Source organism: Peromyscus leucopus, chromosome 8a (assembly GCF_004664715.2).
Source record: "Peromyscus leucopus breed LL Stock chromosome 8a, UCI_PerLeu_2.1, whole genome shotgun sequence".
Taxonomy (NCBI): Eukaryota; Metazoa; Chordata; class Mammalia; order Rodentia; family Cricetidae; genus Peromyscus; species Peromyscus leucopus.
In genome coordinates this window covers 41573517-41601080 of record NC_051085.1, presented here as the reverse complement: position 1 = coordinate 41601080, position 27564 = coordinate 41573517, and the positions used below count along the sequence as shown (strand labels likewise).

At 42.6% G+C, this 27564-nt stretch overlaps 1 long non-coding RNA gene across 1 annotated transcript; it reads left to right on the top strand.

The window, feature by feature from the left end:
• Nucleotides 1–15906: 15906 nt before the first annotated feature.
• LOC114686316 lies at nt 15907–18052 on the top strand. Its single transcript, XR_005090225.1, has 3 exons — nt 15907–16140; nt 16736–16860; nt 17968–18052. It is a non-coding gene; the product is annotated as an uncharacterized LOC114686316 (long non-coding RNA).
• The last annotated feature ends 9512 nt before the right edge of the window (nt 18053–27564 follow it).

The following is a 27564-nucleotide window of genomic DNA, read 5'->3' as shown; positions in this document are numbered from 1 at the left end:
TACTCTTTCTGGCTCACTTCCCTCCCTACAACATGCAGTTGGGTGGCTGCTGAGATGTTTATTCAAAGGGAAAGTGAGCTAGGAATGTATCATGGTGGTTTAGTGGGATTAGTCTCTGTGATCAAACTCTGTGATCAAACAGTTGATACTGAGATGCAGGAACCACAAGCTGACGGTGCTGACTCGCTGAATACCACGACACAAGCAACATCTTGAAGGGACATGTGCATGAGCATGTACACTAGCATGCATTGGTGCCTGCCTGGCAGAAAGGATGAAGTTTGATGTAATGCAGAAAAAGATGTAGAGCAACAGTTTAAGTTCAAAGCCAGCGCCTGTGGAGTTGCTTCTGGGCCTCATTCAGAGGCTTCCTGCCACCCTCAGATTCTTCCAGTGAAGTCCGAGGATGTCACACCCGAAAGGTTCTCAAACTCTGCACACATCACTGTCGCAGCTGAGGAGAACTTGACAGAAGCTGTGTTGGGCTGTGACACAGCGGGGGTCCCCAGATAGCGGCCCTGCTCCCCAGTTCTGCTCAGTAGAAAGACTTTAGTGGACTGCCAAGGATGTCTTAATTTACAAAGTCATTCCTCAATGCAGTTATGAATTTCATCCTCAAGTATTCAAACTCTAGTTTTCTCTTATTTCTTTAGTTCATTTTCTTTACCTACAGACATGTGCATGTGAACAACAGGAGTGAGGATTTAAGTTAGAGAACAAAAACCTTTTATGATTGGAGTTTGGAACTTTGATTTTGCTGTTAGTTGTGTTAAGACCTAAAACTGTTTCTTGCTTTTTGGTTTACATTACAGTGACTGGACACCTTAGCAAGATGCTTTGAGTGTAATTTGTTTATAAGGTTTCAGGTGTGGGCTGGAGAGAGAGCTCAGTGGTTAAGAGCTTATTGTTCTTGCAGAGGACCCAGGTTCTGTTCCCAGAACCCACACAGTAGCTTACAACCCTCTGTAACTCTAGGTCCAGGGAATCCCATGCCTCATCCGACCTCCAAGGGTATCAAGCACACATATGATGCACAAACATACATGTAGACAAAACACTCACACACATGAAACAAAATCAAAGGTTTTTACCTTCCATAAAGTTTCCAGTGTAAGGCTAGAATGATGGCTCTGGAGGTAAAGGCACTGCCATGCAATCCTGATGACCTGGGCTGGAGCACAGGGACTCACAGTGAAAGGGGAGGACCGCGTTCCCATGGCAACCATTGGCCTTCACAAGGCTGCCATGGCACTTGCATCAGGTAGTTAGGGGGCGCATGCCTGTGATCCAGTGTTGGGAATTAGGAGTGGAAGGACCACAAGTTCAAGGTTATCCTTCGTTCCATAATGGATGTGGCACCACTCTGGGTGACATAAGACTTTAAAAACAACATAACAACAAGGACAACAACAGCTTTAGCACGGACATGTCTGAGGAATAAACCATTATACATGTGGCCACCTCTGTACATTCATAGCCTGAAAACTTTAATATAGACATTAAAACTCAACAGCGGACACTCAAAGACTGTTGGAGGAACTGACATCCCAGTACAGATCCATAATCCTGACACTCAAGAGGCTGAGCCTGTAGGATCACTGAGGTCAAGGACAACCTGGGCTGCACAGTGAGATCCTGTCAAATACAACAACAAAGAAGTCCTCTGATTTAACTTGATCAATCACTTTGCTAGGCTTTGGTGCATTTGGAACTACTATTCAGATGGTTTGGCCTTTGGAATTGTCACCTAGTTTGAGTTTGTCAAATCAGGTTACACAAAGGGTGACCGTCATTGTTAGCTTTTCTCTTATACAATCTAGAATAAGAACACAGAATTATGATGAAGATACAAATTTCTTTATGGGTTTTAGAATTTTCATTTAGGCATTCATCAGCAGTTAACATGAAGTTCTGTCTTCTTTTGCCTTTTTGAGTCAGTGTAATTATTTTTGTGATATAAAACTTTTAAGGCTGCTGGTATAGTGGCTCACACCTTCACCTTCGTAGCTGAGGCAGGAGGATGGCCCCAAGCTGGAGGCCAGTTTGGGATACATAGTGAGTTCTAGGCCAGCTTGGGCTATGGAATGAAGCCCTGTCCCAGGGAAAACAAAAGTAGTTAAAGATCAGTGAAGCCAGAACTACAGAAGTATTTTGCTGGTCTTGCACAATAGTTGGTATTTATTCATGGTCTCTTTCTCAGTATCCTTCACAATTTCATTCCCATTGGAAATTTTACCAACTCAAATTGGCAGAAATAAATACAAAAAGAAACATTACAAAAAAAAGCTCACTGAGAATGTCATCTATGAAGTAGAGTAGGATTCTGTAACTGCATATGCAGGGGGCCACTTGAATTAACACTGAATTTTTATCCCTAGGAGGTGTTTCCCCAGGCTACTTCTTGGCTTCTCTGTCTATAATGTGATCTCCTATGATCCTTAGGGGCTACCTCTGTGAACTTTCCTGAACAGTGACTATGGCTTCTTCAAAGCAAGACAAAAAAAAAAAAAAAAAAAAAAGCTTCTTCTTATGGCGTCTTGGGAATTTGTGTCATTTACGTAAGACCAAGCATGGCATGAAGTTGTGATATTGATCAGATTTTTGTGTGGGCTTGCGTTCATTCATCAGGGCATCAAGGTGTAACAAGTTGTTGCCTTGGACTCACAGACTCACCTGTCTCTGCCTCCCAAATGCTAAATTTAAAGGCATACACCACCATGCACAGGAAGAAGGGCCATTTTTGAGACATCAAAAAAAATTTAATTATAAAGCATAGACATTATAAAAACTGTCCTCTCTGACCATAAGAGCAGGAAATGTGAAATCAATAATGGGAAGACAGGTGGGAAATCTTCAAACAATTCAGTGTTGAAGAGCATGCTTCCATATAGCTATGTGGTAAATTTAAAAAAAAAAATGATAGGAAAACTAGAAAACATTTTAACATGAGAAAAAACAAACAGCAGGTTTTAAAAACACAATGAAAAGTTTAATCCTATAGCAACTGCGTAGAACAATTTAGCAGGCGTCTTGCCCATTGTCTTCTCACGTTCCTCCTCGTTACAATGGGAATGTCTCAATCAGAGGCCTAGGAACACTGCTAGACAGTGTAACTCATAGAAACATGTGAGGTGTTCTGAGAGTTTTCAAATGACAGATCCTAGAAAGGAGTCAGGTTTCATACAATGATTGATAGGCTTTCTACTCATGACTCAAAAGAGGAAAGGTGACTTCATCTTGTCGGTTTCAGTGCACTCTTGTCTATCTGTCTGCCTGTCTGTCCATCTGCCACAGGAATTTTTTTCTGCACAGAGCAGACAGACACACAGGTTGTCCATCCTGATGGAGCAGCACCCCCTTAGAGCAATGAGCTGTGCCATGCTCTTCCCACATGCTCAGAAGATACATTACAAACATTTATCTATATCGGGTACTGAGTCAGACACTGAGAATCAGACCTCCCACTCATGGAAATAGCTACATTGATGTAATTTTCAAATCAGCAAGGAGTTCAACCTAAATCTCAAAGATGAATGGGCATCAGAGGCTGTGCATTCATCTCTTGGGTCTGCTAGAATTTGAAAACAAAAAGTGCTGTGAGCTGACCCAAGTAAGATTCTCCTGGATGGGGGGCTGGAGAGATGGCTTAGCAGTTAAGAGCACTGGCTGCTCTTCTAGAGGACCCGGGTTCAATTCCAAGCACCCACATGGCAGCCCACAACTGTCTGTAATTCAAGTTCCAGTGGATCCAACTCACAGAGATATGCAGGTCAAACACCAATGCATATAAAAATAATAATTAAAAATTAAAGATTCTCCTGGATGACCTATGTAATCATGGTATACTGAGATTTATTGTGTAAACAATAAACAAACTATGGGTAGGTTGGAGAGATGACTCAGTGATGAAGGTCACTGGATGCTCTTCCACAGGACCCACGTTCCATAACTAACACCCACATGGTGCTCATAATCACCTGTAACTCCAGTTTCAGGGTGTCTGACAACCTCTTCTGAACTCCATGGGCAACTAGCATGTACCTGGTGCCCACATACATACACTTAGACAAAACACTCGTACACATAAAGTAATAAATTTTTTAAAAAAAGGACAACTCTATACACTTTTTTCCTGAGCTAAATCACAAGGTCTGAAGATATTATTTTCTTGTGTATAATGTTATTTATTAGAGACAGACATTAAAAATAACTTTCTGGGAAGAAGTCTACCATACACAGGTGAAAAGTTAAGGGGAAATGTAAAGTCATAAATGCTTACATGAAAATTAAGGCTTCCAGTCAACAATCTTAATTTATACCCTAAAAAAAATGCCGAGCAAAGTAACCTCTGGAAATCAGAAGACAGAAAACAAGAAAATAAGACAAAAATCTGTAAAAATAGAAAGCATAAACACACTAGAAGAAAATCAGTGAAGTAGAAAACAACTCAGTGAGGACACTGGTTCCTTTTCCCCAGAGCTCCCTGCCCTCACTCTGACACTGATGGACAAGGAGTATTCAGTGATTCTCAAGTCAGTAAATGCAGTGCACCAAATGAAGAGAATGGAGGGCAAAAGTTTCATGATCCCCCAACAAATGCAGAGAATGGTGTGCAAACTTAACACACTTTCTGATAAAGTCTGTTAATAAACTGGATATGGGAAGAATGTCCTTAAACACACATGCACACGCACACACACACACAAAGACTTACACTACCATATAGTTAACAGCACAGCTGACAATGAGAAGTTAAACTCAGGAAGGTGCCCACATTCACAACTTGTACTCAATATAGCAACAGAAGTCCTAGCTAGTGTAATTGAGCAAGAAAAAGAAATAAAATACATCTAGACTGAAAGTAAAGAGGTTGAGGAGTCTCTACTTGCATATGACATGACAGTGTATTTAGGCAGCGCTGATGAGTCCAGCAAAGTGAAGTTAAGAGTAACAAATGGAGTACGAAGTGTTAGGATAAAAAAAAAAAATCAGCAAAAAATAAATAAATAAATAAAATCAGCTTCATTTACATACACTAACAAAATATGATCTGAACATTAAATTTAGGGAACTGCTTCATTGATATGGGTCATAGGTCAGTCATAACCATCATGAGGAGGAAAATAGAATGTACAGCATTTCAAGCAGAAGAAAATTCAGCATAAAAACGGAGCCCAGTGATAGGAGAATAAACCCAAATGCACAATAAGGAGATAATAAGGTGACAGGGACAAGTATTTTACCAATTACAATAGATATAAATTATGAAACCCATCAACTAAATGAGTTAAACACTTAGGTTGAACCTTTAAAACACTAACCTAACAAAATATGGTTTTCAAGATACTCTTAAAATTAAAACACTTAAGTTAAAAATTAAGGAGTTACTTAGTATGTGATGGTTCATCTTGGCAGGCAAGTTGAAGAGTCACCTAGAAGACACCTCTCTAGGCACGTCTGCCTGGGAGTAGATTAGGTGAGAAGATCCACCCTAAACGCCTGAAGCACCATCTCCTGGGCTGAGGTCCCACACCGAACAAAAAGTAGAAAGAGAGCCAAGCACTTGTGTTCATATTTTCTCCACGTCCCGACTGTGGGTGTGACGTCAGCATTCACCCCTGGTTCTTGCCCTATGACTCCCCAGCCTGGTGGACAATACCGTTGATGTGGGAGGGAAAATCAACCTGAATTTCTTCAAGTTGCTTTTGTCTGGTAGCTTTTTTTTTTTTTTTTTTTTTTTTTTTTTTTTTTTTTTTTTTTTTTTTACAGCGACTAGAAATGTAACTCCTACAGGGTACATCAGTCAGGATAAGCTGGGTTTTTTTTTGTTTTTTTTTTTTTGAGACAGGGTTTCTCTGTGTAGCTTTGCGCCTTTCCTGGGACTCACTTAGTAGTCCAGGCTGGCCTCGAACTCACAGAGATCCGCCTGGCTCTGCCTCCCGAGTGCTGGGATTAAAGGCATGCGCCACCACCGCCCGGCTATGGATAAGCTGTTTTATAGCAGAAATAAATACCAAACAATATTTACTGTATGCTTAAGAAACAGTTACAGTGGGAAATTTTTAATATGTTTTTACATTGGTTTGCCTCCCCGCATACACACAAAACTTTGGAAAAAACTTTAATAGTAGTATAAAGGGTTACATCTGTCACAAATAAATAAAATAGAAAAATATCCCTTTATATATTAACAGGTTTAAAAACTTATTTTTGGAAGGTGTGTGGGTGGGCGCTATGAGCTGTCTGGCTATGAGCCGCTTGGGCGGAGATGCGCTGAGGCGTGGCAGCAGACGCTCCTGTCTATGCACACGTGAGCAATAGGAAGATGGTTTCTGTGATGGAGACCTGGAAGCTCACAGCTCTCACTCAGCATCATCATCACCTGAACTTCAGAAGCTTGATCTTTAACTGTTTTTACGAATGTTTGCTTTTCTTTATTTGGATCCTTCTCATCTACTAAACTCCCATGGAAAATACCCCCAAAAGTACCTTCTTGACGTACATCTTTCAGTGTTATCCTCTCCCTGTATATTGCTATATCCTTCACCTTGGCTTTGGTCCCCAACAGAGTGACTCTCACAAGTCTTTCTTCCCTACCCTCAAGTAGGATGACTGGAGATAGGAGCTGCATTGTCCAGTGTGTCAAATACTGAGTCTTCTGTGTGGATGGCTGAGACAGCCCTTGGAAACTGAGGCTGCCATCCAGTTCAACCATGTTCACGCTATGAAGGTACAAAACACCAGCCTCCAGATGGTCATGGATTCAGCCCCAGAGATGATTTTAATAAGCGTGGGCTACAGATACTGCTTTCAGAAATTTAAGCATTTAAAATGCACGTGGCACTTGAAAAACTTTCCATGCTCAATTCCCAAGTGTTAAAGGTGAAACTTTCCTAGAGGCATGAATGGGGTTAAGAAAGTTAGACAAGTGACCCAGGTGTGGTTTCATTTATGCAAGTGACTAACTTGATAATTAGTCTAATCTGTGACATCACAGGCCTCAGTTTCTGATCATTAGAGTTCGGACATTATCCTGTCCAGGACCACTTGGTTGGATTGAAAATCCCTGAATGGTGATGAGAAAAATCATAGACCAGGGCCTGCCCACTAAAACCTAAGACTTTTCAGACTCCATATGTAGGTGTGATCACTTCACTCCCAGTCAACACCTCATCAGCCTCAAACATTCACTTGAGGTTATTAACTGGCATTTAACTGATAACTGGGTGGATGCATGAATGACTAGAGGAACACCATGTTGTCACAATCACTGAGGGTGAATGAGTATGTAGGTTTGGGCAAGGAGGTGGGAGGAAGAAACATTCTTGGCAACCTTGGCAACCTAGGTGAGAGACAAAAACTCTGCCCTCTGTCAGACTGGGCAGGGAGATATCCTGTCCAGTCATCACCCAATTCCATCTCAGGCTACACCTGATCCTTGCAGGAGACACCAGCAGTGTTCTTCCATTCCTGCTTCTGCTGGTGACAGTCCCTGGGTCAGTGCAGGTGAGTTCTGGGAAGGGAATTCTCTGGCTCTGGGAGGATCTGGGGACACTGGAGACATGGGCCAGTCAGTCCATAGTCTGATCTCTGTACATTGTGGAGTTGGACAGAAAGAACCCTTGGGGTTTTAAAAGAAGTGGGCAGAGCCCCAGGGATCCAGGAGTGACCCTCCAAGAATTCTAAAGAAAGATCGGACTAAGGACTGGGATATCAGGTAGAAGAAAGAGGAAATGCTTGAATTCCCAGCAGCCCAGGTTTCTGGAGAAATCTGCAGGCATCCACAAGAATTACTTAGACTTCTTCTCCTCTCTCTTAAAAGCTTGAATTGTCCTTGTTGACAGCTGGGTACAGCATGAAGGTCCATGGCCTGTGTGCAGTCATCAGGCTCAGTGTGCTGTCTTTTGCTCTGCTTCTCCTGGTGGTCCTGTGGGGCTGTCAAAGCACACCTCCTCCCTCAGGTGAGTTCCTGGGATCTGACTGGGGGATGGGGGGGGAGAAGTGTAGACTTAAAGCCACAGTGACTAGGAGGGCCAGTCTTCCCTGTGGAACTGCTTCTGGCCCTCTTCAGCCACCCACCACTTCTGTGGGCTAGAAGAAATGGGAGGTCAAGATGGCAGATAGAAATCACTGAACAGTGCTGTGACTGGATGGAATGGGCAATGGGTGTGATCCCTCTAGGAAGTCAGCAGACAAACCCCTGTACCCAGGTTTTGTGCACTCTGCAAACTATCTTCTTCATCCTCTATAATACCCCAGAATTCCCTGGGCTCTTTGCCCTGGAACATTCACAGCAGATCAGACCACCTAAGGTCTTACCATCCATCCACACACTGGCCTTTGTCTGTCTGTCTGTTTGTTCAAAGGCAGACTGCATTTTCCAACCTTTAACAAGGCTGAACTGGGAATCACTGAGTGAACCTGGCTACCGATCTAAGCAGTCACCTTGTTCACCCTCAAAGACTGTTCCACCACAGCCAGTTTGACCCACTAGCCTGGGATCTCATCTTTCTCATGAATGGAAGCATCCATCCTCCTTCCTGATCATGAATCCCTGTGTTTAGTAATTAATTATTAAAATCCAGCAACATCTGATCGGCTGACTATCATACACATAAACGGAAAGAAGTAAATCTTATTTATTTTATTCTTTGCAATAATCATTTACAAATGGGACACTGTATACATGTTGAGTGCCATATAACTTCTTCTACCTGAAAACAGGTTGGACGTGAACACACTTTTTTCTTACTTCAAATGGATTTGGGGTAGGGGACAGGATGGATTTGGGGTAGGGGACAGGATCTGGCTATGCAACCCTTGCTGGCATACAAGTTTCTATGTGGACTAGGCTAGGCACAGAATTATAGATATCCTCCTGCCTCAACTTCTCAACTTAGATTGTATTCCATCTGACTTCAGACATTTTGTAGCAGTATTTGAGCCTCATGACATCAATGTTGAAAACATGGAGTGTAAAATTATAGTGGGAAACAATGTTGCACAATCTAAACTGTGGATTCTTGGAACTATTGTTTCCTATGGTGGAAACTGTATCCTACAAACATTTCAATATCCCCATAGTGTTTGCTCACAGCAAGTTGCTTCAGAGCCTTGTGGGAACCATAGACACAGGTTAAAGAGAGGACCAAGGATGTGAAAACTGATAGAAGATGAAGAGTCCATAAAGAGCATGGGGGTGGTCTCCTTGGGAATGGGTCAAGCCCTCCCACCTTGCTTTCAAAATGTCTACTTATTGGCTAAGCACAGTCTTGGGTTTGGATCTTTCTGAAAGTCTTAGTCCCTCATTCTCATCTTCACTTCTATGCCTTTCATGCTGAAGTGTCTCCGGTCAGTGTCCTAACTGGAGATCAGTCTCGTTAGCTTCATGGTCATCCTCAGCACTGGGTTTTCTCTTTTTGGTGGAACCTGCTGCCCCTTCTGGGAAAAAATGACTTTCCAGATGCACTGGAGAGTTTCACCCATTTGTGATGCTCTGGGTCTGTCTTCCTCCAAGCACAGGTGCCCAAAGCTGCCAGTTGTACCTTAACTGGACTTTCTTCAGAATTCATTGCTCTTGCTTTAGCCATGTGGAGTCCATGTTTGACCCAGCTCCTACATAGGTTTTTCTAAGAGAGAACGGGTGCTCTTTTCATCATTATCCAGTTGACTGTGTAGGCTTTGTTGGCCTTTCATTCACAACCAAACAATATTTCTGGGGCTACAGAAGGTTCATGTTCATGTCCATCAAATCTCTATTGAGACAAGAAAGACCCTGTCATTTAAGACGAATGACTTGGAAAGGACTGAAGAGAAGAGCAGAAAGAAAAGAAGATTAAAAGGGGGGAAAGACAAAGAGATGGGAAGAAAATGAATCGTTGAAGAGGTGGGGAGGAGACTGAGGAAGCTGGTTCAAGAAGGGAAGGAATTCACAAAATCCCCAGCAATCCTGCTCACATCGAGGTACTTGGGGCAGGGAGACCTGTTTTCTTTCTTTCTTTCTTTCTTTCTTTCTTTCTTTCTTTCTTTCTTTCTTTCTTTCTTTCTTTCTTTTTTTTTTCTTTCTTTCTTTTTTTCTTTTCTTTCTTTCTTTCTTTCTTTCTTTCTTTCTTTCTTTCTTTCTTTCTCTGTCTCTCTCTGTCTCTGTCTCTCTGTCTCTCTCTCTCTCCCTTCCTTCCTTTCTTTTTTTTAAATAAAATCCTTATTTATTTTTTCAAAAACAAAACATGAAGAGAGCCAAACTGTAAAACTCAGCCACAGACAAAATTAACAATCGCTAAATAATGCTAACATTATATAATAGCATTTAAGCCTGGCAGTGGTGGTGCACGCCTTTAATCCCAGCACTCAGGAGGCAGAGCCAGGCAGACCTCTGTGAGTTGGAGGCCAGCCTGGTCTACAGAGTGAGATCCAGGACAGGCACCAAAACTACACAGAGAAACCCTGTCTTGAAAAAACAAAAACAAAAACAAACCAAAACAAAACAAAAAGAGAATATAATAGCCTTTAAAACCCACTTGATTCTACAGTTATTGGGAATAATACAAATGTTAACCCAAAGGGAATTATCTGGAAATTCAATATTGGAATCATTGCTAACACTTTTGGGAAATTTTATGTGTTATCAGTCTAAGCTTTGTGGGTTTTTGACTGATGATAAAAATCTTCGTGTTAATCTGAGCAACAAGTAACATAGCTCCTAAATTCACTGCAACATTTAGCCATCTCAGTTTCTCTTTGCCTGCAAGAGTGACTGTATTTCAATGATATTTACTTGTTCTCAGCTTAGGCAATAACCTGTACAGTCAAGTGTAGCCAGAAGGTTTCTCTGGTCCTGCCTGGTCCAGCCATCCCTCAGCGGCTTATAAAATAATCATTCAGAGGCTTAATATTATTTACAAATTGTATGGCCTATGGCAGGCCTCTTGCTGCTAGTTCTTACAGTTTAACTCAACCCATAACTATTAATCTATGTATCGCCACATGTTCTGTGGCATTACCTACGTCCCATTACATGTTGCTCCTAGAGTGGTAGTCTGGCATTTCCTCTGCTCCACCTTTCTCTTTCCTGTCTCTCTCCTTGAATTTCCCACCTGCCTATAAGCTGCCTTGCCATAGACCAAAGCAGCCTATTTATTAACCAATGGGAACAACATACATTCACAGTGTATAGAAAGACATCCATCAGTCAAGGGCATAATATATTTTCTTTCTTTTGGCCAATTCTGTTGATTTAGTTCTTTCTCATTGGCAGATAAATTGAGTTTATGTAGCAGCAGTTTTCCAGAGGGAACATTAATAAGATCCGGTAGATGTGATGATCTTGCTTAGCTCCTCTGGACTAATTATAAAACAGGTTTTGGTGCTACTTTTCATTTGTGCAAAATTGAAATCCCAGTGGCCCCACCTTGTTAATCTTGGATGCACTACTGCGGTTTACCACTACAAGCACAGCTTCCATAAGCAGAGATTCATCCTTGGTAAGGTCAGGCTGTGCCCAGCTATAGGTTGCTCCTTATTGTGTAAAATGATGGCTTTCAGGCTGGGTCTTGCCCAAGTTGGCTCCATTTTACAAGCAATGAGTTGATGCCTGGGCATCTCCTGTGCACATACACATGCCTTCTACCCAGGACCACCCATAAGGCAAAGCCAGATAAATGCCTTATTCCCAAAAGTGAAAAGCCATCCCTTAGACACATATCAAAATCAATTAGATACATGAGAATGAGGACATATCAAAATCATACCTGTGCTGGATAGTTTTATGTAAACTTGATATAAGATAGATATGAAAGGAGGGAACCTCAATTGAGAAAATGTCTCTATATGATCCAGCTATAGGTGTGGTAATACTTTGTTTGTACTCTTAACAAATAAAGCATGCCTGAAGACAGAGGGCAGAGCCAGCCACTAGTTAGTCATAGAGGCCAGACAATGGTAGCACACACCTTTAATCCCAGCATTCAGGAGGCAGAGGCAGATGGATCTCTGTGAGTTCAATGCCACCCTGGGCTACATGAGATTAATCCAGTCTAAAGAGAAACAGAGCCAGGGGGTAATGGCTCACAGCTTTAATCAAGTCCTTGGGATTCACATGCCTTTAATCTCAGCACTAGGAAGGCTGAGACAGGAAGTGATATTGCTGGGCAGAGAAAAGAATATAAGGTAGGAGAAGACAGGAGCTCAGTCCTTTTGGCTGAGGATATGATGAGGTGAGAGGTGGCTGTGGCTTGTTCTTTTGTCTCTGTGATCTTTCAGCATTTACCCCAATATCCAGATCTGGGTTCTTATTAAGACAAATTAGAATTTATGCTACATGTAGGTCATTTTTTTAATTAGTGGTTGATGGCAGAGGGCCCAGCCCAGTCCATTGTAAGTGGTACCATGCCTGGGCTGGTGGTCTTGGGTTCTATAAGAAAGCAAGACTGTGACCTGTCCACCTCATAACCTTGTGGGAAAGAGCTCACCTCATGATGTCTGCCTGAGGTCTGTTGGGCCTTCTGATAGACCAGGACCACAGACTGCTTTCTCTCAGGGCCCAGTACCATGCAGGAGCCACATTGAAATGGAATGAATTGAATTTTCCCTGCTGCATGTGGCTCAGGCTAGCTTCTCCTCAAGCAAGGTGATTCTTCCCCTATTAGACATTGCTGTGATCTCTACACAGGGCCATTTTCTAGATGTGACTCCTCATTCTGACACATTGTCCAGTGTCATAGGGTCCTAGAGACTGGTCCAGACATGCTCTTCCTGGATGTATTTTCTCTAGCTGCTTTCAAACTACAAGAACAGAGGTGAGCAGGTGTAACAGAGACACTCACTCCTGTGAACACTTCAGTATTTATATAGTAGAGGTATTAGTTACTTTTCTGTTACTGTGATAAAACACCAAGGCCACATTAATATGCAGAAGGAAGGATTAGAGGAGCTTATAGTTTCAGAGGAACAAGTGTCCATCACCTCACAGAGAAGCATGGCAGCAGGCATACATGGTGACTGGAGCAGCAACCTCAGAGCCTACATATTGGTAGTTTGCTTTGGTATGGTTTGGTTTGGTTTGGGTTTTTGAGACAAGGTCTCACTATATAGTTCTGGCTATCCTAGAACTCACTATGGAGAACAAGGTGGCCTCAGACTCATAAAGATCCACCTTCTTCTGTCTCTCAAGTGCTGGGATGAGAGCCCTGTGATACCATGACCAAGTGAGAGGCCACAGCATAAACCTCAGGGAAGGTCCAGAGATGAAGAAATGGGAATGGGTTTTAAAGCCACACTGCCAGTGACATACTTCCTTCAGCCAGGCCATTAATCCTAAACCTATCCAAACAGCTGCCACCAACTGGGGACCAAGTGTTCAGACATTCTGCCCTATAAAGGACAGGCTCATTCAAATCACCACACTGAACATTCACAGGAGCATCTTGGGGTTCATCCCTGAGTGACAGGTCAGTAATGAAGTGATACAAAAGAATGACTGCACTTGATGCAGGGTTGGATGGTCCCTCTTGTTGGGACCAGATGGGTCCTCCTGGGAAGGCAATCTGTCTTTGAGGTGACCCAATTTTAATTGTTTTTTAGGTTTATTTTATGTCTTGACTGCATGTATGTATGTGTAACACATATGTGCCTGGTGCCCTCAGAGGTCAAAAGAGGGCATTGTATCTGGAACTGGAGTCACAGTCAGTGGTGAACCACCATGTGTGGTTGCTGAGAATCAAACCTGGATCCTCTGCAAGAGCAGCAAGTGTCCTTCACCACTGCACTACCTTTCTAGCCCCAATGGTTCAGTTTAAACAATGACCACAGGAGCCTGGGGTTTTCATGGAACAGCAGCTCTCAGCTTCTCGATCATCTGTTCTGTCTTTAATTATTAAATCCAGCCACATTTGGGTTGGCTAACCATCTCTCTCTATTTAGGATTTTTGTGTTCTGATAGCCATGACGCCCTTAAGCAGTTAGGCTATAAGGTGGGTCCCCCTTCCTCATCAATGGACCACTGCCCTTTATGTTACTGCCTCCTGATCTCTCCACCTGATGGCCTTTTCTGTACCTTCTGCTGGGATTTCAAGTTAGAAACAGTTTCCTAACACCACCCCAGCCTTGAGCCATCATCATCCCTGAGCCTTGAACAAAGCTAGTACCCTTCTCCCTGGTCATGCTCACTGTGTTTCCCAGTAGGGATGCTCCAGCATCCCACAGAGCAGGATAGGCTCTGCACATCTCCCCTGGATTGTTTGATGTTACATCTACTAGGGCACATGTATTTCTCTGAGAATTTTTTATCACCACTCTTCTACTAGCAGATTTAACAAGTCTAGATTTTCTTTGTCCTATAGTGTGGGCTATCCTCTGTCCAGTTCCAGGAAGCCATCCCTGGAGCAGTGCAGTATGTCCAGGGATCTGGCATGTGTTGTTCTAGAGTTATTCTTTTACTATGATAAAACACTACTGAGCACAACTTAAGGGAGAAACTGATTTATTTGACTTCTACTTCAAAGCCAGTTTGTCATTGAGGGATGTCAGGTACTTAGACACAGGTCTTCTTGCTATTTCACACAGCATTATCTATGATCAAGGAAATTGCTTCACAGCCAGAGTCATAGCAGGAACCATGGAGAATGCTGCTTGCTGTCTGGATCACTAGCTCCTGCATAGCTACATTTCTTATCCAAGCAGAGACCACCTGCTGAAGAAATGGTAATGCCCACAGTGTCTGGGCATTCCTACATTGTTAACAGTTAAAACAGTCCCTCAGTAGACACTCCCTTCTTAGGTGACCATAGGCTGACAGTGAAAGTTAACCAGCAAAGATGTCCAAGTCTATGATCTGAGAGTACAGATCAGTAGAAATTGTCTCCATGAAACTTCTGTTCCATCCTCACCCTGCTCTACTGTGCCCACAAGCCTCACAGTCCATCCTGTCTCCACACAGTCCACATGGGCAGCTTCTGGAGACTCTCCAGAATGAACAGATCTGGAAAAGACATCCTGAACTTGTCTTGCCATAACAGACAATGCCTACTCCTAGTAAAAACACGAGATAATAGATAAGAGAATTTTCCAGCTGCAGAGCAGGGCTGGCCACATCTGGATGTGCATCTTCAAACAACAGAGAATGGCTGTGCTTTACTCAACACAGGGGAAGCTCACTCTGGGATTTGATTTTTTACTTATTTCTCTCTTTAAAAAAATGTTATCTTTCCAGAGGACTTTCTTGTTCCACAGGCAGAGACTGTCTCTGAGCCCCTGCTCCGATTCCCTGACCTCACTGCATGTTTTCTTCACAGATGATGCTTCTCTTAGCTACAGCTTCACTGTTGGCAGCTCAGGGTCTGGAGCATGGTGGCACGAAGTCGAAGGCAAACTGAATGAAAGGGTTTTTATTCAGTGTGGCATTACCCACAACTGCCATGACTTTGGTCTTCTGGGGAACAGACTGAGTGCCACAAAGATCTGGCAACGACAGATTGACACTGTGAAAGATGGAGGTGACCTGTTCAAAGCATTAATGGTTGACATAAAGTCAGAGACTAATGCAATGAGAGGTAAGTTTAAATGGCCCCCTAGTGTTGGGGATGTAGCTCAGTGGTGGAGTGCTTGCCTAGCACATGCAGGGCCGTAGGTTCAATTCTCACTGCTACAAATTAAATAAAGAACATAGCAGATGGCCCCTTGAGGGAAAGAAGAGGATTTGTGAAAGGTTAGGGACATTCACTGTTTTCATGGAGGAAGAAAATAAATCCCTGGTAGTCCCACCGGTCTAGTAGCAAGGAGGGCAGAGCAAGGTCAGAGGATGGGAAGGGAGGTGGGTAGACAAACAGGATTCATCAAGGTCAGAGGCTGATCTCTTTCCAACAGGCACAGAGCCCCTCACTCTGCAGGCCACGATGCATTGTGGGTATGAAGTAAATGGAGATTTCCGTGGATTCTGGGACATTGGCCTCAATGGACAGAAAATGTTGCATTTTGACTCAAGCACTAGAAAGTTGACTGAAGTTGATTCTGAATCCAGCCAGTTGAAAACTATGATGGGGAAAGACAAGGAAGTAACTGACTTCTTATACAGGACCTCACAGGGGGACTGTAGGTCCTGGCTTGAGGAGTTCAAGTCACACTGGGAAGAAAAACTGGAGCCTACAGGTAACTGGGAAGAAGGGGAGGAAGCTATCTGCAGATGAGGGTGTGTGTGTGTGTGTGTGTGTGTGTGTGTGTGTGTGTGTGTGTGTGTGTGTGTGTAATAATGTAATCACCATGAGTTCTGGGGATGATGGCCATTTTTTTTCCATCAATCATTTCATTTCTCACCCTCTCCCATTTCATTAATTGTGTTTACATTGTTCTCTCACTGTGGTTCTCACAGGCTGTTACACACTGAGCAAACTTCTATTTCTTGGCCTTTTCCTCATTCTAGACTCTCTGCTGCTTTTCATCTCACTTGAAATTTCTTCTTCCCTGCCACCATCCTCACAGGTCAGCTCCTCTCCTGTCAGCAGGAAAGATGTGGCCCCAGCATTACCCTGTTTCCCCTACCATAGCTGCAGGAATCTTTTGAGGACAGGGGACATGCCCTCTCTCCCCTCCTACTCAGGACCCACCCAAACAGTGGTTGCATAGCAACAAGGGAAAGGGGTGGAACTCTGTGTGTTGCTGAATCACCTGAGCACACAGAAGCTAAGGTGAGGTTTCCCCAGATTTCAGGTCCTGGTCAAAGACTCAACTTGTGTTTCCACTTCAGCCTCGCCAAATGCTGCTCCGGATGTGAACCAGCCTCTGACCTTGGCAAGCAAGTCCAACATCTCTGTCCTGCTGATGATCCTCATCTGCTCCCCCCTGTTTCTCTTAAAATATTTGTGATGACAGGTACTGAGGGCAGGTACTGGGAGTGGTGTAAGGGACAGATGGGTGAGAAGTGAGGAAGCAAGAGTGAATTCCTGGAGTCTTGCTCTTGTCCCTCAACTGCAGCACTGTGTTGAGAAAGGAGGCAAGAGACTTGGAGTTCACATCACCTACTAGCAATAGATTGTGCATGCTCAGCCTCGACAGGACAGGAATCATGTCACAGACCAGTGGGAAATGAGGAGGGAACACAGCAGGTTCCTAGTCCGGAGGGTTCCATGATGCAGATGTGGGGAAAGCAGGAACACAAAAGAACATGGTAGTTCCACTCAATGAGTAGAAGGAAGAAGATTCATCTCACAGACAAAGATAAAGCAGATGTAAACAAAGAGATGGCCCAGGGGCAAGACTGCTTGCTGCTCATACATCAGACCTGGGGTCTGTTTCGGGCACCCACATGGCAGCTCACAACCTACAGCTCCAGGTCCAGGGCATCCAGCCCCTTCTTCTGCACAGACCACAGGCCTTCCCACAGTGCACTTACAGACTTGCAGGGTCACACTCATAGACATAAACTAGAAATGAATCAAGCAGCAGCAACAGCCTCCAGAACCCCTGGAGCAGTGTCCACACTGGAGGCTGTGGGACTGAGCTGCTGCTGGAGTCTGCTGCTCACATCTGGGCTGCCCAGATAGACAATGTGGGGCAAGGACAGTCACACACACAGCTGTGATACCACTCCCAGGTTTTGAGTTTCAGAATGAAGAGTAAAGCATTCTGGAACCCCACTGAAGCTTGGATAACTAGGTCCCAAGGCCTTTTTTGGATAAGGCTCCTCCCTGCTCCTCCAGCCCCTCCCATCAGACCCTTAGTCAGGGAGCAGAGCCAGTCATCACCACTTTATTCTGAACTTCAGGTCTGCAGCAGGGCCTGGGCCTGTCTCTGGGACATGGGAAAGAAGGGAGGAAGACAGGAGAGGCTCCAGGGATGCAGAGCCCAGGAGTGATGGAGGAGGGAACTGGATGACCTCAGGGAGGGTGACTGTGGGGTGGAGATGACTGGTACTGGGCACCCACGGGAACTGACCAGGCTGTCCTCAGACCCTTCAATAGACCTGTTCCCTTGCTGCAGGTTGAAGATGCTGCAGAGAAGGTCGTGAGAGTTCATCTGGTGCAGCCACTCTCCCTCTCATCGGCCTCAACCAGATGAATCATGGTGCTGCCGACACAGTATTTCATGATCTTTCACTCTGTGCTGCTCACTTGGGTCTTTCTTATCACCTTGTACTGTTTCCTTGGTGCTTCCATTGGGATTTTGTTCTAAACATGGAACTCAAGATCTGGAAAAGAACAGGGTTAAGTTCCCATCCCTAGCATAGGAAACAGGATAACCAGATTCACTTAATGGGAGTGTGAAGTTATTATATTTGCTTATATGACTAGTAATAATCAAATAGCTGGGATGTCACTAAAGGAAACCTGTAACAACTAATCATAGAAAGTTGAAATGAGGACCAGTTGTTTAACAGAAATCACTGGTAAAGGTAACAGTGCTCCAGACCTTAGTACAGCTGATTCCATCATGGAACTGCCATTCAGGCTGCAAAACTTAGCACATAGACAGTACCACCTGCCAAAACTAATACAAAGGCCTGATCCACCCCAGTCCATACTTAAGAGAAGTCTCTGAATATATTAACCTTGCCTTTTGGCTTCTGTTCTTCTACTTCTAGCAAAGGATTCTTTTTTTAAAAAAAAATACATTATTAATTGTATTGTTATAATGAAATCATGTAAACATTACGTATCATCAATACTAGAGATTAAGGTAAATATACTATTATTTAAATTAGTGTATAATTACTCATTGGGATAGAAATAAACTCTAGCCCCCAGCAAAACTATTTAAAATAACTGTTTGACAGAAAAGGCAATATTTAAAGATTCCTATGTGCCCTTTTCCCACTGACAGGTCTGTGGCGACACTTCCCCGCAATGGGTCACGTGGAAATTATCAAGACATAATCTTTAAATTGAACCATGGTGCTCAATACTCCAAATCTTGCCAGTATGACAAGCATTTTTTAGTATTCTAACTAGCCTCACCTGTCCCAACAAAACAAAACAAGTCCTTTGTTAAGCAGCAGACAAGGTGCACCTGTTCTGAAAAAGCAGCGACATTTACAGATGCTACAATTGGACAGGGTTCAAAAGCTACCAAGGAAATACAGCAGCAGATACTCCAGTAAGAGTGCATTATTCCATACAGAACCACAGATAACTCTTCTCTCTAGTTCCCAGAACTTCTGGAAGACTAGAGAGTTAACAAGTGTATGAATACCATGTGGGGCCAATAAGAATCTCTAAACAGGATAGTGTTCGTATTTGAAATTACCAAGATAATTTGACACAGAGAAATCCAACAATACATAAAAAATTTTAAATTGTAATGGATAATTAAGAAATAGATTAATAATTAGTCATCTATGATAATCATATTTATAGCCATGTTAGATAAGTCTTCTAGGTATACATAGATATATTTCAGATAGATAGGTAGTCTTCAAACACTTCAAAGACCTACAGAATATGGCATTTAAAATGTTTTAAAAATTTAGAGTTCTGGACAGTGAGACATGTCTGCTCCTGGTAGCACTGGATTTACTTCAGAGAGGAGGATGGGCATCGAAGACATTCCACATGGAGTTTATCTTCACCTTGGCAAAGATAGCCATTTGGGCAAGAAACTGTTCTTGCCTGGACTGCTTGATTGACTGGACATGCAAGACCCATGGAAGGATGACCACTAAACTTTGCTTGACAGGATGGTCCTTCAGGTTCCTGCTTCACAGAAAAAACTGCCAGACATTCTACAAGACACTGAAAAAAAATGACAGAGAGACTCTAGGCCTGTGAGCTAAAGACAGATGCCCCAACTTTACAAAGGAACATTAGATGACTGTTCAGGCTGTCAGCTGTCTCTGCCTACCCTGTAAGACTCTCGAAAGTTGCTTACATCCTTCTCCCATTTCTCAGGTAATATTATATCCTTCTGAGGTCTTTGATGTGGTTGAAGACTAGATAGTTGCAATTTCCTCAGTTATGATAAAAGATAAGTTAGATATAAAACCTTAAACTCACAAATATAAAATAGATAGGACATCTTTAATATTGTAACTGTAATTCTTGCTCGATAATTGTTTTGTTATATGTAATTTTACTATGTTAAAGTTAAAACCTTCCTTTTTAAAAAAAGAAGACAAGGGGAAGTGCTGTGGATATCGCTCTATATAAATAAAACACTGGCCAGTGACCAGGAAGGAAGTATAGGCGGGACAAGGAGAGAGGAGAATTGAGGGAACAGGAAGAAGGAGGGGGAGACACTGCAAGCTACTGCCAGGACAAGCAACATGTAAAGACGCCGGTAAGCCACAAGCAACGTGGCAAGGTATAGATTTATAAAAATGGGTTAATTTAAGATATAAGAACAGTTAGCAAGAAGCCTGCCACGGCCATACAGTTTATAAGTAATATAAGCGTCTGAGTGATTATTTTATACGTGGATTGTGGGACTGCGGAACTTGGTGGAAGCTGGAGAGAAGCCCTCCAGCAACACACGCCAAAAAGAAACAAATTAGAAAGTCACCTGGTCTATCACATCTGGAGGTGAGTCTAGTTAAGAAGCCTTCTCTCTGGACACACAGGAGAGGTCTGACAAGGCCACTGATCCAGTGTCTGGAATCTGTGAGACCTCACTTGATTCTCCATCTGTTCAGGTTTATGAATGTGTGGTGGTCACCACTGGTTGTCTTCACTCTGTATGTGTGTGTGTGTGTGTGTGTGTGTGTGTGTGTCTGTATGTCTGTCTGTCTGTCTGTGTGTTTCTGTCAGTTCTGGTTCTCTGTATTGTCCGGTGACTTTCTCTGGTATGAGAATCCCCTGGATTAAGACCTGTGCCCCTCTGTTGAGGACCCAAATCATTTTGGTTCTGCCAAGTCACCCAGAGACAAAAACAAACAAAACAACAGAAACAAGGACCCTCTCCGTCATCCCTGAGTGGGAACACTTGCTTGGTTCATTGCTTGAGTCCTGCTCTGGTCAGGGTTGGTCTCTGTGTGGAGGTGAGGAGGGGCCAGGCTTGTCATTTAGGGCCCTCTGCCATCTAAGTTACTGCACATAGGGCGAGGGACATAGTTCTCAGGTGAGCATTCCCTCCACTCCATGTCTTGTGGGGGGCCATTCCCCACCCTGACATTTCCCCTGAGTACTCTTGAGTAGGAGCGGCAGGAAATATTAGTTAGACGAACAGAGGAGAGAAGAAAGGATAGAAAATACAGGATAGCCTCGAGAGGGCCAGGGTCCTAATCCATGGGGCCCTGACTCTCTCTGCCAAAGGGTTTTTAAAAGAATGCCAAGGGGTGGAGCAAAAGACCCCCCATCACAGACCATCTCAGACACCTGTACTCAGGCCCGTGGTCCAATCACCTTCTTTATTCAGACCTGTTGGGTAAAGCCACTAAGAAACCTAAAATGGGCTCTAACAATGTCTGATCTAAGCAGCCCTGGGGAAGGGGAAATGTCCCCTGAGCTGAACCCGAAGGGAAAGAGAAAGTTCCACTCCTTTCTCTTTCATGATTTATGTCTTGTTTTCAACTAATGGCCCATATAACTGGAAAACTCAAAACTCACCATTCTCTGAAGAGAAAGAAAGAAAGAAAGAAAGAAAGGAAGGAAGGAAGGAAGGAAGGAAGGAAGGAAGAAGAAGGAAGGAAGGAAGAAAGAAAGAAGAAAAGAAAGAAGAAAGAAAGAAGAAAAGAAAAAAAGAAAGAAAAAAGAAAGAAAGAAAGAAAGAAAGAAAGACCACTCCAGGGTGGATGGGGGATCCCTGCCAGACAACACAGCTTGAACAAATGGATTTTTCCTTCTTTCCAACACTGACCAAGGAGATAGTAAATAATTTTCAATATGTAATTTTAGAAAGATTAAAGACAACTGCTAAAATGATTCCTTTGTCACCCAGTTGGCCCCAGATCTTAGAAAAAAGTATAATATTAAAAAATTAAAAGTATAAATAAGTCCAAGTTGCTGCAGCTAGCTCAAAGGTGTTCAACAGAGAATTGATTGGGTCAAGAACTTTTGCATAAACTGAAAGCCACCATCACCTTCTCTGATGATGAGACACAGTTATATTTACAGATGCCCAGCAAAATTTTGTGTCTTACTATATCAGGAGAATATCTCCAAGCTGAAAGTACTGCCTCCATTCAAAAGATAAAGTTGGACTCTATCACAGGTTTACAACAACTATTCCACAAATGGGACATCTATATCATATTCCCTGCCCCTAAGTCTCAAGAACCATCATGACAAGGGAATGTCTGACTAGGTGTTTATAGTAGTAAGTTTTTCTTCCTTCAGTTTAAAGATTTATTGTTATTTTATATGTATCCATCTTTAATGTTGATTTTTATCATCTGTGTATGGGTGTCTTGCCTGCACATAGGCCTGTGCACCATGTACATGCATTGTTGGCAGAAGCCAGAAGAGGTATCTGATACACTAGAACCAGAGTTACAGACAGTTGTGAGCCGTAGTTGCTGAGAATTGAATCCAGGTCCTCTGGAAGAGCAGCCAGTGATCTTAACCACTGAGCCATCTCCCCGACACAAAGTTGGGAAGTGGTGAGAATGGATCTGGAAAGAGTGAGGGGAGAATGTTGGCCATAATATGATGAAAATTCATGTATGCAGGCATGACAATCACAAAGAATAAAAATATTGTGTTTAAAATGCCTTGTTTAAATATAGAGACCCACAGCCAGACATCATGCAGAGGATGAGAGACCTTGGAGCACTGATCCCTAAATGGGATATCTTCAACCAATCCCTCCTCAGAGCTCAAGGAACCCTGTGGAAAGAGGAAGCAGAAAGAGTCTAACAGCTTAAGAGGCAGGGGGTGGAGGAGGTGGAGAGGGTGAGGAGGTATGGGGTGGGGTGGACACCAACAAAACAAAGCTCTCTACATCAGCAGGAGCAAAGCTCACAGGAACTCATAGGACTGAAGCAGCATGCACAGGGCTGCACCAGGTCCCTGTGCTTATATCATGGCTTTCAGTTTAGTGTTTTTTATGGGATTCCTGACCATTGTGAACAAGTTTATCTCTGACTCTTGAGCCCTCTGTCGGGGTCTTTTCCTTCTGTTTGTCTATATTATCTCACTTCAATGTGATAGTTTTTGCTTAATGTTGTTAAGGTTTTTAAAATGAATGAATGAGTGTAAACCTATCCACTAGGGTATAAGTTAACAATGGAACTGTCTTGTATACCTGCTGGGAGAGGAATAATTAGTTTTTCTAATGGAAATTACCCTGGATATAACAAGCACTCCAGGGTACTTTTATTTGGTTAGAGTTGGTTGTTGTTTTGTTTGTTTGTTTTTGTTCTTTGTATCTTCTTTTTAGGTGATGTTGTATTTTGTTTTCTAGGTTTTTAGACATTTGTAGTTGTATTGACATTTTAGATTGTTTTTTGAGAAAGAACTTAAAGTTGGGTGGGTAGGGAGGAGAGGAGGGTCTGGACAAACTTGGGGGAGGGGATGAATATGATCAAAATATATGTAATTTGAAAATAGTTTTCAGCCATTTGGTGATGATACATATCTCTAGTCTCAGCACTAGGGAGGTAGAGGCAGGTGGGTCTCTTAGTTTGAGGCCAGCCTGATCTACAGAGTGAGCTCCAGGACTGCCAGGGCTGTACAAAGAATAATAAATACTCAAAAAATAAATCAATAAAAATAGATAGATAGATAGAATATTGCTTTTAAATAACAAAAGTAGAAAAGATAAAATCTACTTATACATGCTGATTATAAACTCATAGATCGACATTTATCACATCTATTGCTTGGTAAAGAAAGGCCTTTCCTTTCCTATCTCCTTCCAGATCCCCATGAGTGCTATTCAAATGCTCTTCCTCTGAGATATAGCCCCTTCTCCTCACCAGTGCCAGCCAGTACCAGTTTCTATAGGTTCTTTGAGGGGCTCGTCAGTCATTTTGAGACAAACCAACCTATTCCAATAAAGCTGCTGAGTGGCAGAAACGACTGGTTTTGTTTTAATGTGACATTTAATATTGATATCTTTCTGGCTTTCTCTATTTTCTTCCTGTTTATGAGCTTATGGTTTAGTCCCTTTTCACTCATCATTGATAATTTATATTGTATTAATGTTAACTTTTAAGTATTACATAGTTTAGCAAGGTCTATCCTGGGAAATATTCTATGTACACTTGAAAAATAATATTGGTTATATTGTTCTATGCATTGTTTGGGGTCTGAATTGTCTATAGTAGACGTCCAAGCCCTGTTTACTTACTAATATCTGTTTGTTCTTTCCATTATTAAAAGTGAAGAATTGATCCAGGTGTGGGGAGAGCATATCTTTAATCCATGCAATAGGGAGACAGGGGCATGTAGATGTCTGTGAGTTCAAGGCCAGCCTTGAACTGTATCTAAAATCTAAAGAAACTAAATAAAAATAATAAAAGCAAGGATTTAAAATCTCAATTGTCATATTGCTGTGGATTTCTCACTTTAGCTATAAACGTTTGCTTCATTGGGGAGCTGTGATGTTAAATGAATAGGTACTTATGACTGTGATATGTTGCTGTTGAGTGTATCCTTTTGCCATTATATAATGCCTTGATCTCTTGAGGCCCCAAGTTAACAACATAAAGCAAACAATACAACTAAAACAAAAGAAAAAACTTGGAATGACATTTACCTTAAGATGATATGAAAATGACTAATAAGCCTATGGAAACATTCAACATCATTTAACACTAGAAAATGTAACTCAAGATCACAGTGAGATGCAGTGAGATGGGCACATCATATGTGTTAGGATGATTATTACAAAATAATTGTCCTTAAGGATTTGGATTTGGAGAAATGGTACCCTTCATGTACTGTGGTTGGTTGGTTTTTTTTTTTGTTGTTGTTTTTTGTGTTTGTTTTTGTTTCTTTTTTGATGGTTTTGTGTGTGCGTGCGAGCGTGCGTGTGTTTTGGAATTTCCTATGTAACCAGGCTGTCAATCTTGTATCTTTCATGCCTTCAAAACCAGTTAACATACCAATGAAGCTTACACATTGCCCAGTTCAGCTGCCAGGTCAAGATTCCACTTGGCTCCACTGATTCAGATTTCTGTGTGCTAGTTCTGTAATAGCCCCTACCCCAATTCTTAATAAAAACCTCGCTCCCCAAGGAACTTCTGGAACTAGCCTTCCACTATCCGCATTAATGTCTACATTCTTATTTTCTAAGGTCCCACAAGAATGGCCCATTAAATTCTGAGAGAGTGGTCAGTAGTATTTCTAGCTTTGAGGGCTCATATGTGCTCAAACCATGCCAAGTGTTTCAGTTCCTGTTGCCTACTGATCAAGATGTAGGAACCTCAGCTTCAGCACCATGTCTGCCTGTATGCTACCTTGCTTCCTGCCATGACAATAATAGACTAAACCTTTGAACTATTAGTGAGTCACTCCAATTAATTTTTTTTCCTTTATAAGAGTTACCATGGTCATGGAGTCTCTTCACAGGAATAGAAATCCTAACTAACACAATTGGATACTGGTTCTGCATCGACACTGATTCTGGGAGATCCCAAGAAACATTCAGGCCCTCAAAGTAGGGGATTATCAAAGTCAGGTGATTAGTGGAGCTTTGGCTGGAGTCTGACTCAATCTTTCCTGTGGTCCCTGAACTCATCCTATGCTTGTTTCACCATGCCAGAATGTCTAATTGGGATAGGTATACTTAGAAGTTGGCAGAATTCTCACATTGGTGCCCTGACCTGTAGAGTAAAAGTTATATGCTTGGAAGCCTTTAGAATTGCCTCTGCCTAGGAAAATAGTGAATCAAAAACAGTATTGCATCCCTAGAGGAATTGTAGAAATTAGTGCCACAACCCAAAACTTAGAAGACACAGGGGTGGGGTTCCCACCATGTCTCATTTTAACTCTCCTATCTGGGAAATGCAAAAGACAGATAGACAGTAGAGAATGACAGCTGACTATAGAAAACTCCATTGAGGAGTGATTCTGATTTCAAGTGAAGTGCCAGATGTGGTGTTCTTACTACAGCTGACTATAGAAAACTCAATTGAGTAGTGACTCCAGTCTCAATTGCATCGCCATATGTGGTGTCCTTTCTAGAGCTGACTATAGAAGACTCAATGGAGTAGTGACTCCAGTTTCAACTGCAGTGCCAAATGTGGTGTCCTTACTTGAGCAGACCTGGCTACAGCTGCTGCTGAGTGCCAGATCTGCCAACGCATAGACCAAAACCGAGCCCCAGATATGGCACCATACCCCTGGGTGACAAGCCAGCAATCTGGTGGCAGGTTGACTTCATTAGACTACTGTTCCTATGAAAAGACAATGCTTTGTCCTCACTGGGGTAGATGTGTATTCTGGTTATGGATTTGCCTTTTCTCCATGTAATGCTTCTGCCAAAACCACCATCTGTGGCCTTACAGAATGCCTTATCCGCCATCATGGTTTTCCACACAGAATCACGTCTGACTGAGGAACTCACCTCACAGACAGAGAAGTGCAACATTGGGCACCCAATCATGGAATCCAATGATCTTATCATGTTCTCCATCATCCTAGAGCGGCTGCTCTAATAAAAAGATGGAATGGCCTGTTGAAGACACCATTACAGCAGCAACTACATGGCAGCTGCCTGGAAGGCTGGGTCAGGGGTCTCCAGAAGTCAGTATATGCTTTGAATCAGTGTCCAATATGTGGTACAGTTTCTCCCATAGCCAGGATCCAGGGGTTTCTTTGCCAAGGGGGTGGAAAAGGGAATAATTCCATTCACCATCACACATAATTGACCCACTAGGAAAATTTTTTGTTTCTGATCACAGGATCTTGAGTTCTGCTGGCCTAAAAGTTTTGATTTCAGAGGGAGAGTGCTCATGCCAGGAGCCACAACAGACATTCCACGGAACTAGAAGTGAAGACTTCCCCCGGTCACTAAGAAAGAAATATCGGTGTTGGGAAGGTGATAGATCCAGATCACCATGGGGAAACTAGACTGCCTCTCCACAATGGGAGTAAGGAGATTATGTCTGGAGTGCAGGGGATCCTTTAGGGCATCTCTTGGTGCTACAATGTTCTGTGATGAATATCAATCAGAAATTACAACAACCCAATCCAGGCAGGATGATAAATGGCATAGACCCATCAGGAACAAAGGTTAGGGTCACTCCTCCTGGGAAAGAGTCAGGACCTGCTGAAGTGCTTGCTGAAAGCAAAGGAAATTCAAAAGGTTAGTAGAGGAAGGTAGTTATAAATGCCAACTAAGACCACATAACCTGTTGCAGAAACAAAAATTAAAATTGACATGAATGTTTCTTCATATTTTGTTAAGAATGTTTTTGTATAGATATTTGTGTTTTATTTCCTCAATATCTTTTGTGATGATATTTTATTTGTCCTTTAATAAATAAAGCTTGCTTGGATATCAGAGGCATAGGAACAGCCATTATAAGTAAACAAAAAGTTAGGCAACAGTTACATATGCCTTTAATCCTATCACTTGGCAGGCAGGAATCTGTCTAGATCTCTGTGAGTTCAAGACCACACTGGAAACAAAGCCAAATGTGGTGGCACACGTCTTCAATCCCAATACTAGTTAACCATGGAGATCTGGAGGTCTGTACAG